This window comes from Stomoxys calcitrans, chromosome 1 (assembly GCF_963082655.1).
Source record: "Stomoxys calcitrans chromosome 1, idStoCalc2.1, whole genome shotgun sequence".
NCBI lineage: Eukaryota > Metazoa > Arthropoda > Insecta > Diptera > Muscidae > Stomoxys > Stomoxys calcitrans.
In genome coordinates this window covers 204,375,326-204,388,184 of record NC_081552.1, presented here as the reverse complement: position 1 = coordinate 204,388,184, position 12,859 = coordinate 204,375,326, and positions in this window count along the sequence as shown.

Below are 12,859 nucleotides of genomic sequence, written 5' to 3'. Positions count from 1 at the left end.
ATATACTCCGATCTAATCCATATTTAGGTCAGATGTCGGGAGGCTTAAAACATCCCACTATTTCGAATTTCAGCGAAATCGGTTAAAAAATAAAGTTTTTATGGGCTTGAGACCCTTTATCGACAGATCGGTCTATGTGACAGACATATCTAAATATAGTCCAATCTAATCCGTATTTAGGTCAGATGTCTGGTGGCTCAAAATAACCCTCTGTTTCAAATTTCAGCGAAATCGGGTGATAAATAAAGCTTTTATGGGCTTCAGACCCTTTATCGGGAGATCGGTCCATATGGCAGCTATATCTAAATACAGTCCAATCTAATCCGTATTAAGGTCAGATGTCAGGTGGCTTAAAATAACCCACTGTTTCAAATTTCAGCGAAATCGGGTAATAAATAAAGCTTTTATGGGCATTAGACCCTTTATCGGGAGATCGGTTTATATGGCAGCTATATCTAAATATAGCCTGACATGAACCACATCCAATATTGGGAGGCCCAAAACTATTCAATGTTTTAAGTTCCAGCGAAATCGGGTAATAAATAAAGCTTTTGTGGGCTTAGAACCTCTATCGGGAGATCGGTCTATATGACAGCTATATCTAAATATAGCCCGATCTGAACTATATTTGGGTCCTATGCCGAGAGACTCAAAACTACTTACTGTTTCAAATTTCAGCGAAATCGGTAATAAAATGTAACTTTTATGGGCTTTAGACCCTTTATAGGGAGATCGGTCCATATGGCAGCTATATCTAAATACAGTCCTATCTAATCCGTATTTAGGTCAGATGTTAGGTGGCTTAAAATAACTCACTGTTTCAAATTTCAGCGAAATCGGGTGATAAATAAAGCTTTTATGGGCATTAGACCCTTTATCGGGAGATCGGTCTATATGGCAGCTATATCTAAATATAGTCCAATCTAATCCATATTTAGGTCAGATGTCGGGAGGCGAAATACATCCCACTGTTTCGAATTTCAGCGAAATCGGTTAACAAATAAAGCTTTTATGGGCTTCAGACCCTTTATCGGGAGATCGGTCTATATGGCAGCCATATCTAAATACAGACCAATCTGAACCATATTTGGGTCAGATATCGGGAAGCCTTAAACTACTCACTGTTCAAATTTGGCCCGTTCAAGAACTTAACCAGCGTGTCAAATTTCAGCACAATATCTCAATTTTTCAAGGCTGTAGAGTGATTGCAACAGACGGACGGACAGACATACGGACATCTTTAAATTGCCTTAGAAATTAGCGACGATCCGAAATATATCTACTTTGAAGGGTCGGAAATTGACATCTCGATGTGTTGCAAACGGAATGACTAAATGCATATACCCCTACCCTACGGTGGTGGTGAAATTGCTCATGACATTGGCATGGGCTTTAGCCTATTTAGGCATAGGCTTTAATCCATCGTAATGGAGCTGAAAATGTTTCCAACAATCTTAGGCCGGTTAAGTCGGAGCATCCAAAATACTACGACTTTTTGTACCCACCAACATCGGATGGGGGTATACAAATCTAAACATTGCGTAACAGCTTGTAATATTCATATGCGACTCCATATGGTGGTAACGTTCTTCGTGGTTTTTAAATTTTCAGTTGAACTAGACATGTCCGTCCGTCTGTTGAAATCACGATAGCGGTCAAATGATGCTATCTGCTTGGAATTTTGGGCCATTTGCAAATGGGCCATATCGGTTCAGATAAGACTTTCGAGATTCTTGAAGCTGCAATTCCAATCAGACACTTGATATTTTTACAACTTCCAATAAATGTGCCAAGTGCTATCGAAATCGATTTATAACTTGTTATAGCTCCCCTTTAAATCTATATCCCGATTTGACATCTTGAAGCGTTGAAAGTTCTAATTATTATCGGATTTGGTTAAAATTTGAGACAAAATGTTTTATATGACTTACACTTACATTGACAAAATGAAATTGCACCAAACCTTTAATTGTGGGCTTGAACTAAATTCTAGTAATGATTTACTAGAATTTAGAATTGTAGGGGATTTTATAATGCGAAAAACATTTTAATGAGGGATTTTTTGCGGAAATGCTTTCGGAATTTTGAAAGCAACTGTGACGCCAAGTATGTTTCGATATATAGCCCCCTTATAAACCGATTACCGTATTTGACATCTTGAGCCCTTAGAAGCGTCAATTCTTCAATTTGGCTGAAACTTAGATCAAAGACTTGAGTTATGACTTCCAACATCCATGCTAAGTATAATCAAAACCCGCCCAGAAACAGATATAACTCCCATATAAACCGATTCCCCAATTTGATTTCTTATGCCCTTAGAAGCCTCAATTTCCATCCGATTTGGCTGAAATTTGGAACGAAGACTTGAGTTATGACTTCCAACATCAATGCGAAGTATGATCCGAATCGATCTATAAATAGATATAGCCCCCAAACACACCGATCCCCGGATTTGACTTCTTGAGCCCTTACAAGCCTCAAATTTCCACCCGATTCGGCTGAAATTTCGGAACGAAGACTTGAGTTATGACTTCCAACATCCATGCGAAGTATGATCCGAATCGCTGGTCACAATCGGAATATACATCTTGCACGTCGGCATCAAACCTTGCTCTGTAGGAGTTGAGGCGGCTGCATCTGCCGGAACGTAGGAGGTCAATTTCTTCAGGTGCAATCGGAGGCGGTCGTTCTCCATGGACTACATTCACCTGGTAGCTATTTACCGCATTTGCTGTCGTGTCTGCATGAATGTTGCCTAGACCCGCTTGATATGCCGCTTGGTCTGCAGCACTGAACCTCACGCTCTAGATCATGTAGATCTACCTTAAGGCTTCTGGGCGGTGGATATCTCTGCACAAGATGATGATTTGGATGGTCTCTGTGATAACAGATTCTACAGCATCAGTGTAGAGATTCCCTCTGGACTCAACGCCTTAGATAATTTTTGGCCACGGGTGACATTCATAATTTCGCCCACGCTAAATTGTGATGGCTGTCTATCGGCTCAGAGACCACGGATACGGCGAATGGCTCTCCTCATTGCCCAGTCACTCTCGGGATGCACAATGACTTGAAGGTTGAACAACCTGGTGCATCTCTTCGGATCCGTCACGGTTACGTTGTCAAAAGTGACTGACTCGTTTACCGGGGTTCGAGAGTGACCTAACGGTCACTAAACATTTTTTTTCGGAGTTACATTGCCTTAAGTGCTCCAGCCACAAATTCCGCTTATGTTCGTTGACAACGCTGTTTATTTCCATACACAGCTCGCTGATTCGGCGGTTATTAGGGTTCCCACTACGAATCCCATCACGCTCGTCTGCTGGTACCACTGCCTGTGCCCTGAAATCGGGCCGCACTTGGCTCGGCTACGCCCGACTTTTGCCTTTCCTAACTGGTTATACCCAGCACCGAAGGATGCATTTTGTCGTTCCGTTTGCAACACATCGAAATATCCATTTCCGACCCTATAAGTTATATATTCTTGATTCTTGATTACCGTAGAAATCTAAGACCATCTACACATGTCCGTCCGTCTGTTCGTCTGTCTGTCTTTCAAAAGAGAGATATTGAGCTGAAACTTTGTGCAGATTCATTTTTTGTCCATAAGCAAATTAACTTTGAAGATGGGCTAAATTGGACTATGTCTTGATATAGCTCCCATATAGACCGATCTTCCGATTTAGGGTCTTAGGCCCATAAAATCCACATTTCTTATCTGATTTTGCTGAAATTTGGGACAGTGAGTTGTATTAGGCCTTTCAACATCCTTCGTCAATTTGGCCCTGATCGGTCCAGATTTGGATATAGCTGCCATATAGACCGATCACTCGATTTAGGGTCTTTGACCCATAAAAGCCACATTTATTATCGATTTAGCTGAAATTTACGACAATGAGTTGTATTAGGCCATTCGACATCCTTCGTCAATTTGGCCCTGATCGGTCCAGATTTGGATATAGCTGTCATATAGACCGATCACTCGATTTAGGGTCTTTGACCCATAAAAGCCACATTTATTGTCCGATTAAGCTGAAATTTAGGACCATTCGACATCCTTCGTCAATTTGGCCCTGATCGGATTTCAGATTTAGATATAGCTGCCATATAGACCGATTTCTCGATTTACGCTTTTGGGCCCATAAAAGGCGCATTTATTGTCCGATGTCGCCCAAATTTGGAACAGTGAGTTAAGTTAAGCCCCTTGACATACTTCTGGAATATGGCAAAAATCGGCAAATATTTGGATATAGCTGCCATATAGACCGATTTCTCGTTTTTAGGTTTTGGGACCATAAAAGGCCCATTTATTGTCCGATATCGCTGAAATTTGGGACAGTGAGTTGTGTTAGGCTCTTCGACATCCTTCGGCAATTTGGCCCAGATCGATCCAGATTTGAATATAGCTGCCATATAGACCGATCTCTCGATTTAAGATTTTGCGCCCATAAAAGGCTCATTTAATGTCCGATATCGCCCAAATTTGGGACAGTGAGTTGTGTTAGACTCTTCGACATTTTTCTGCAATTTGGCCCGTGTTTTTTTTTTCGATTTTCTCCCACTGTGCGTCGTATGAACCATGAACTTTATGACGACGATAGCATAGTTAAACGCATCAAATACAACAGTTGCGTTGTCTAACTCTTGTTGCCAGAATAAGGGAAGAAGCTCCAGCTTAGAAGACTTTTCAGGGCGATCATATGGGAAAGATAAAAACTCCAATGAAAATACCAAGTTGGGAAAGACATTTCGAAACTGGGTGCCAGAGATTGGACTAGGAGCACAGAAGATGGAGGCGCTTGGAAATCTATTCTAGGTTCAGCTAGAAGAGCAAATGTTCCGTAATGGCCAACTAAAGTAAATTAACGCAATGTTGCAAGTAAGCATTACCGGGAGATGCTATCGCAAGTAATGACTTGCTTAAGAGTTTTTACAATGAACCGTTTCTGGACATACCAAAGCGAATGAGAATCAAAGAGATTTCCGTTGTGAAGTACACATCCCTCAGACAAAATAGCATCCCCCAACTTATGTATTGCCAGCAAAGAGGATTTTCCTCTATTTTGTCATACTTATAAATTTCATAAAGAACTTTACAGGTTTCTCGATATATTTTTCAACCAGACATTGAGGTAGCGACAGTATAGTCGGGGAACTTTTTAGGTTTACAGACCACATCTGCTATTTACTGGCCGTTGTGCTTGATCTCCATGTATTGGCTGCAATATGAAAAGTTCATCTGGTCTAAAATATCTGGGCAAAAATATCTCAACAAAGCAGGCTAGAGCAGACGTTTCAGTAAGATTTTGGATTGTTCTTATGTTGTTGACAAATCATCTAATGATGATCTGTCTAATCTATTATAGGAAACTATTTCTTCGCAACTCCATTATCCAACACGTTATCTGCATTTATACGCCTGGCAATCTTCTCATAATGTCCAATCCTAATATCTTACAGAATATCACCAAAGCTGGCATGTTTTTTTTATGTGCATACGTATTTTTTTTTTTTTCATTCTATTCAATGTAATTTGTATGCAACACTGTGTATGCATTAATTTGGAAGCATTTAATTAGAAAATATTTGATAATTATTTTTGTCACTTGAAAAATGATAGCCATATATTGGATTAGCTGGAAGCTCACAAGTGTACCAAGTTAATGGATTTTAATTGGATGGACTCGTGCCTTTCGAATGCCTTGTGTTCTTCTTGTTGTTCTTGCTTATATGCTCCACAAGTATGTGCCACAGAGTCTGAGCGACCGACCATACTCAGCGCAATAGCCCAGTAGCATTGGCGTGATATTGGCAGTCGAAGCAACCATGTCTATGGTCTGCACATCCCGACGCATCCATATGTATCTCTATCATAGTTAATTACTATGATTATTATTAATAATAAGATGTATGTGTACGTATATGGGCAGAGATAGATGCCCATCTGTATAACCCATTTGTTCGATTGTCAGTCTGTCTGTCTGTCTGTCTGTCCGTCCGCCTGCCTATCTTTGGGACAAAGCATATTTGTGTACTCTGTAATTGAATGCATCATGTTGGTAATGTTTGCTTATGGGACTGTTGTTTGCAATGTTGCTGCTATTGTTGTTGTTGTTGTTGTTGTTAATGATGGAGATGAGGACTATGTTTTTGATGACCTCACCCAATATGACCAGAAATGAAACATGATTATTTTGATATATTTGTGTGTTTTTCCAACCCCTTTTGGAGTCATTGATATTATAATTTAATAGGGTGGATTGACACTTAAAATTTGGTTGCAAATCGATATTCTAAAACTTGAAATGGTCCCACATATGGCCTAAAATATGGCTTCCAGAGCAAAAGTAAGTTTAATTTATGATCACATTTGGAAAATTTACAGAGAATGGCGATTTTCACTTCGAAAGCTTAAATTGACAAATAATGTTGGTGATAATGATCACCAATCAGCCAAGATAGTACAAACTTTAATTGGAATAAATGAATTCATAATCAATTTATTAACTTATAATCAATGTGGACCGCTTCGCTGCTCCCGTTTTTGACAGCCTCCTTTAGTGTATGACTTCCAAAAATCTAGGTAATCACTTGATTTATAAGATTTATGAAGTTTTGCATTGATTGAGTATAAAATTTCAGAAATCTGTCCTCTTCTGTAAAGAAAGTACCAAACAGTACTTAGAATAACAATACATTGAACAAATCATTAAGTCGCCCAATAGATTTTGCCAAAGTATAAGTGAAACCCAATTTTGAGCGCTTTAGCTCAATTCGTTAAGAATGTACCATTTTTTAAGTTTAAATACCTAAATGTACTTTACTCACTTTACCTTAATTGGCTATGACAGAATATTTGTTCCACTAGCCGAACGTAGAATAGCGTTCCAAGCGCCTCGATCTTCTGCGTTCATTCTAAAATCTCTAAAACAAAGTTTCGAGGTGTTTTTCCATCGGGCTTTCGGTCTTCCCGGTTTGCGTGTACCATCGTGTTTGCCTTCAAAAGACTTCTTTGCTGGAGCCTCTTCATCCATTCTGACAATATGGCCTAGCCAACGCAGTCGTTGTCTTTTGATGCGTGTAACTATGCTGTCGTCTTCATACAGCTCATACAGCTCGTGGTTCATACGTCGCCTATTTTCTCCGTTTTTGTAAACTAGTCCATATATTTCAAGAAGAATCTTTCTCTCAAATACTCCAAGTACTGCCTCATCTGCTTTCACAAGTACCCATGCTTCAGAACCATATAACAGCACGGGTAGTATCAGTGTCTTGTATAGTGTAATCTTTGTCTATCGAGAGGTGGCCTTGTTTCTAAACTGCCTACTTAGTCCAAAGTAGCATCTGTTTGCCTGTATTATTCTTCGTTTAATCTTAAAACTGGTGTCATTCGTTTCGGTTATGGCGGTGCCGAGGTAGATAAAGTTGTGGTTCCCAACTTTCACCATTTTCTTTATCTGCTCGGTTGTGCAAGGCTTTTTGGGAGTTGAAACCATCCATTTCGTCTTATTTACTGCCAGACCCATTTTCACTGACTCTTTTCCGATTCTTTCAAAGGCTGCAGTTACTACTAGCGGTGACCGACATATGATGTCGATGTCGTCGGCATAGGCTAGTAGCATATGTTCTCTTGTGATTAGTGTGCCATATCTATTCACATCTGCATCTCGTATAATCTTCTCCAACTCCAAGGATATTAAAGAGATCACACGATAGGCTGTCTCCTTGTCTGAAACCTCGTTAGGTATTAAATGGTTCGGAGAGATTCTTTCCTATTCTCACTGAGGAACTGAGTATCAGCAAGTGTCATCCCGCAGAGTCTTATTAATTTTCCAGGGATACCAAACTCAGACATGGCTTGAAATACCTTTAAACGTAAAGGAGTATCGAAGGCGGCTTTGTAGTCAACAAAAAATGCTGGGTGTTGATTTGTCCTTCTCGGGTCTTTTCCAGGATTTGGTGCAGTGTGAATATCTGGTCTAGGGTGGATTTACCAGGTCTAAAGCCGCATTGATAGGGCCCAATTATGTCATTGACTTTAGATTTTAATCTTTCACACAGTACGCTCGAGAGTATCTTGTATGCGATGGGGAGGAGACTGGCACATTCCGTCTTGTCTCCTTTCTTGTGTACGGGACATAGTATGCTGAGGTTCCAATCATGGGGTATGCGCTCTTCTAGCCAGAATGCACAGATAAGCTGATGCATACGCCTTATCAGCGTGTCGCCTCCGGTCTTAAATAGATCAGCGGGTAACCCGTCGGTTCCTGCTGCCTTGTTGTTCTTTAGTCGGGTTACTGCTATTTGGACCTCATTCTGACTAGGAGGTAAACATTCTATACCATCATCGAGGATTGGTTCTGCGGTATCCTCTTCGCCTCCAACATCGGACACTAGCATACGGGACATAGTATGCTGAGGTTCCAATCATCGGGTATGCATTCTTCTAGCCAGAATGCCTAGATAAGCTGATGCATACACCTTATCAGCGTGTCGCCTCCGGTCTTAAATAGATCAGCGGGTAACCCGTCGGTTCCTGCTGCCTTGTTGTTCTTTAGTCGGGTTACTGCTATTTGGACCTCATTCTGACTAGGAGGTAAACATTCTATACCATCATCGAGGATTGGTTCTGCGGTATCCTTTTCGCCGCCAACGTCGGGCACGTCGGGCAGTTGGGGGAAATGCTCTTTCCAAATCCTCAGCATGTTATCTGTGTCAGTTACCAGATTTCCTTCTTTGTCTCTGCAGGAGGATGTGCCTGCACCAAAGCCATCGGTTTGATGTTTAATTCTGTGGTAGAATTTCCGGACTTCATTCTGACTCCTGTACATCTCAATTCCTTCGCACTCACGTCTTTCCATTTCCTTTTTCTTTCTGCGGAATTGACGTTTCTCCTCTCTCCTTTTCCTCCTATACCTCTTCTTCATATGGCGCGTAGCTGCTGATTGCAGGGTTGCTCAATATGCCGCATTCTTGGTTTCAGTAGCATCTCGACATTCGTGGTCGTCCATGGGTTTCTTGGAAGAGGCTTCCAGTGCCTAAATGTACGATTTTGAATAATCTTCTGGTCACCCAAAATTTAAAGACAATGTACACTTGTACGAGTATCCCAATTTTGAGTGCTTTAGTTCACTCCGTTAAGAAAGTACTGTTTTGTTCGTTTGTGTGCCTAAACATACAAATAAAAAATAGATTCTAGTCGCCCGACATATTCGTTCAAGGTACCAGTTACACCACAATTACTACGCTTTCTTCCACATGACGTATTTTTGTCAAGAATGGAAAAAGTTTTGTCAAATTGCTTAATGTTATCAGCTATTGCTCGTTGAAGGCCAAAATTAGCTATTTCGTACTATTTTGCACTTTTTATTGCCAAAATGTACTAAATTTGAATGGATCACTTAGTCGCCCATTAAATATTTCCTTCTTGTACCTACATGCCAAATTTCAGACCTCTAGCTCCATCTGTAAAAAAAAGGTGTCAAATGGTACCAAAATGTACGAGTTGTGAGTAGATCATTTAGTCATCCATCATATTTTTCCGAGTTGAACCTGCAGACCTCTACCTTCATCTGTAAAGAAAGTACAAAATGGTACCAATTTTGCTACCAAAATGTATAAATTTTCAGTGGGCCATTAAGTCACCTATCATATATTCCTTAGTTGTACCTTAATGCCAAATTTCGGACCCCTGGCACCATCCATGAAGAAAGTACCATTTTTGGTACCAAAATGTGCAAATGGTGAATAGATCATTTAGTCACCCATCATATATTTCTCAGTTGTATCTACATGCCAAAAGTCAAACCTGAAGTTCCATATGAACAGAAAGTACCAAATTTGGTACCAAAATGTACGAATTTTTAATAGAACACTTAATTACCCATCATATATTTCTAAGTTGTACCTATATGCAAAATTTCAGACCTTCAGCTCCATCTAAACAGAAAGTACAGAATGGTACCAATTTTGGTTCCAAAATCTAAGAATTTTTAATAGATGATTTAGTCATTCATCATGTATTTCTTAGTTGTATCTCCATGCCAAATTTCGGACCTCCAACTCAATCTATAAAGAAAGTACCCATTAGTACCAATTTGGGTACCAAAAAGTTCAAAAATCCTTTAGTCGCCCATCATATATTTCTAAATTTTACCTACATGCCAAATATCAGTCCTCTAGCTCCATCTTCACAAAAAGTACCCAATGGCACCGATATTGGTATCAAATTGTATAAACTGTACAAAGATCATAGCGACCCATAATTTTATTTCTAGCTGTACTTACATGCCAAAATTCAGATCTCTAGTTTTATCTGTGAAGAAAGTACCAAATAGTACTAATTTTGGTACCAAAATGTACGAATTTTGAATAGATCATTTCTTAGTTGTACCTACATGCCAAATTTCAGACCTTTAGCTTCATCTGTAAAGAAAGTACCAAATTTTTCAAATTGCGGTACTAAACGCTTGTTTTATCCCTTTGCCAGTACCATTCTTCCATTTATTCCTTCCACCCTCATCCTTTTGCACCAGATGTCTTTTAAGTCAAATTTCAAAATTATACCGCCCTGTACAAATTTCATCCATTTCTTACCTTTTTGGTACTTTTTTTAATACCTAAATGTACAAATTTCCAAAAACGGTTATAGTTACCCAATTAAGGTTGCCATAGTGTACCTAAGTTCAAAAATTCAGATCTCTAGTTCAATTCACACAGAAGGTACCAAATAGTACCAACTGCGGTACTAAACGTACTATTTTTGCCATTACCGGTACGATTTTCCAATTTTTTTGTACCAAACCTTATTTTTATGAGACGCTCTTTAATTTGAGTCCAACAACATAATTCTAGCCCTCTCAGTCCGCGCTGAATTAATATGTACCATTTCGTACTTTTTGGTACTTTTTCGTACTAAGTGTACGAATATCGCCTTATTGTACTTTTTGGTAATTTTTAGTACTAAGCGTACGAATATCACCAAATCCAGCCTTATCAGGTGCCTATGACTCAAGACCAACATTTGTGCAAAATTTCATGATTCTAGCTTTAGCCATTTGGGCTGGGCGATGATCAGTCAGTCACTCAACTCTTTTTTATAGATAGGCTAGCTGAACCGGGCCCCCTACGCTGCGTCTTCTTTAACTCTCTAATATCTTTTTAGGGTGGGGACACTTCGCCCTGAATGCGGATATCGAATTCGTGCTATTGTAGCCTATGACGCTGAATGCGTTCGAATTCTGGCGGAAACATCTGACAAAGCGGTGTTTATCCCCTCTTAATGTTGGCCACATTTGCGAGGTACAATGCCATGCATGGTCATTTAAAACATTTTCCCCAAAGAGGTGTCGCACTGCGGGACGCCGTTCGGACTCGGCTATAAAAAAAGGTCCCCTATCATTGAGTTTAAACTTGAATCGGAAAGCACTAATTGATGTGTGAGAATTTGCCCCTTCTCGGTTCCTGGTGGTAATGTCTTCCTCAGGGTAATGTTCTCATTAGGGCCGGGATAGCACCTCATATATTTCGACTCAAATATGGATATCAAATTCGTGCTGCACTTCCAAATCCCTTTAATTTGAGCCCCATATTACCATGGCCGGTAAATATGAACCGTTTGGAGGGTGTTTTGGGGGTGGAGCGGCCACTTGCACTTTGCACTGAAAATATATATCAAATTCGTTCTTTCGTTCCCAACGGAAATAAAGTTCAGTTTAGGAGTTTGTTTAGGGCGTACCCCGAAACATTTGGCTCCAAAATTTGATATCAAATTGCTTTTTTTCTCTCAAATACCTTTCATTTGAGTCCCACATTGTCATAATGGATCAAATAACCCAATTGACGTATCTTTAGGAGGAAAAGCGCCACTTAGACTTGAACGCAACTTTTAATGTCATATTCGTTGTCTACTCCCAAATACCTTTCATTTGAGTCCCATATAGCCATGGTCGACTAATACGCCCATTTGGGGATGGACGACCTGCCATTTCTTGGACCTAATGCCTATTATCTACTGCCTATTACTTTTCATTTGAGTCCCTTTTTGACATGAACTACGAATATATCTGTTTAGAGTACCCGCTGGGTACTTGGACCCAAATTTTAATACCATATTTGTTTTCTCGTCTCCAATACATTTCATTTGATACCCTTATTTTGCCCATCGGACCACATTCGGATATGGGTGGCGTTTTTGGGGTAAGGGGGAGGGTCCGCCTCCACCCGATATCGAAAACTTTTTTAGCCTATGTTTTCTTCCAGCCTTCCAGCGGTTCAGCCAAATATCATATAGTCTTAATGGCGTTTTTGAGGAGTGGCGTGATCCCCTATACTTCGATCTGATTTTGTATCGCCAATTCGAAGTCTACTCTCGAATACCTTTAACTTGAGCCCCATATTGAAATGAACGTCCAATATGTCTGTTTGGGGTAGTTTTGGGGATGGGGCGGCCCGATGGGTACTTAGACTCAAATTTTAATACCATATTCGTATTCTTCTCTCCAATACCTTTCATTTGATACCTTTATTGTCCCGATCGGTCCACTTTTGATGTTGGGTGGTGTTTTTGCCATAAGGGGGAGGGTCCGTCCCGCTTCCGTTCTCAATAAATTATAAAGTCTATGTTTCCTTTCACACCAATCTACACAATATACGAAAATTTCGAGAAAATGGGTTCTGCCGTTTTTCAGTCTATAGGGATCAAATAAACCGAGCCCCATATATCCGTAATAGGCTTATGTGCCCATTTTAGGCGTTTTTGTGGGGGTGGGGTGACCCCCTATACTTCGACATGAGTTTGTATGCCAGATTTGCTATCTACTCCCGCATACTTTTCATTTGATACCCATATTGCCCCGAT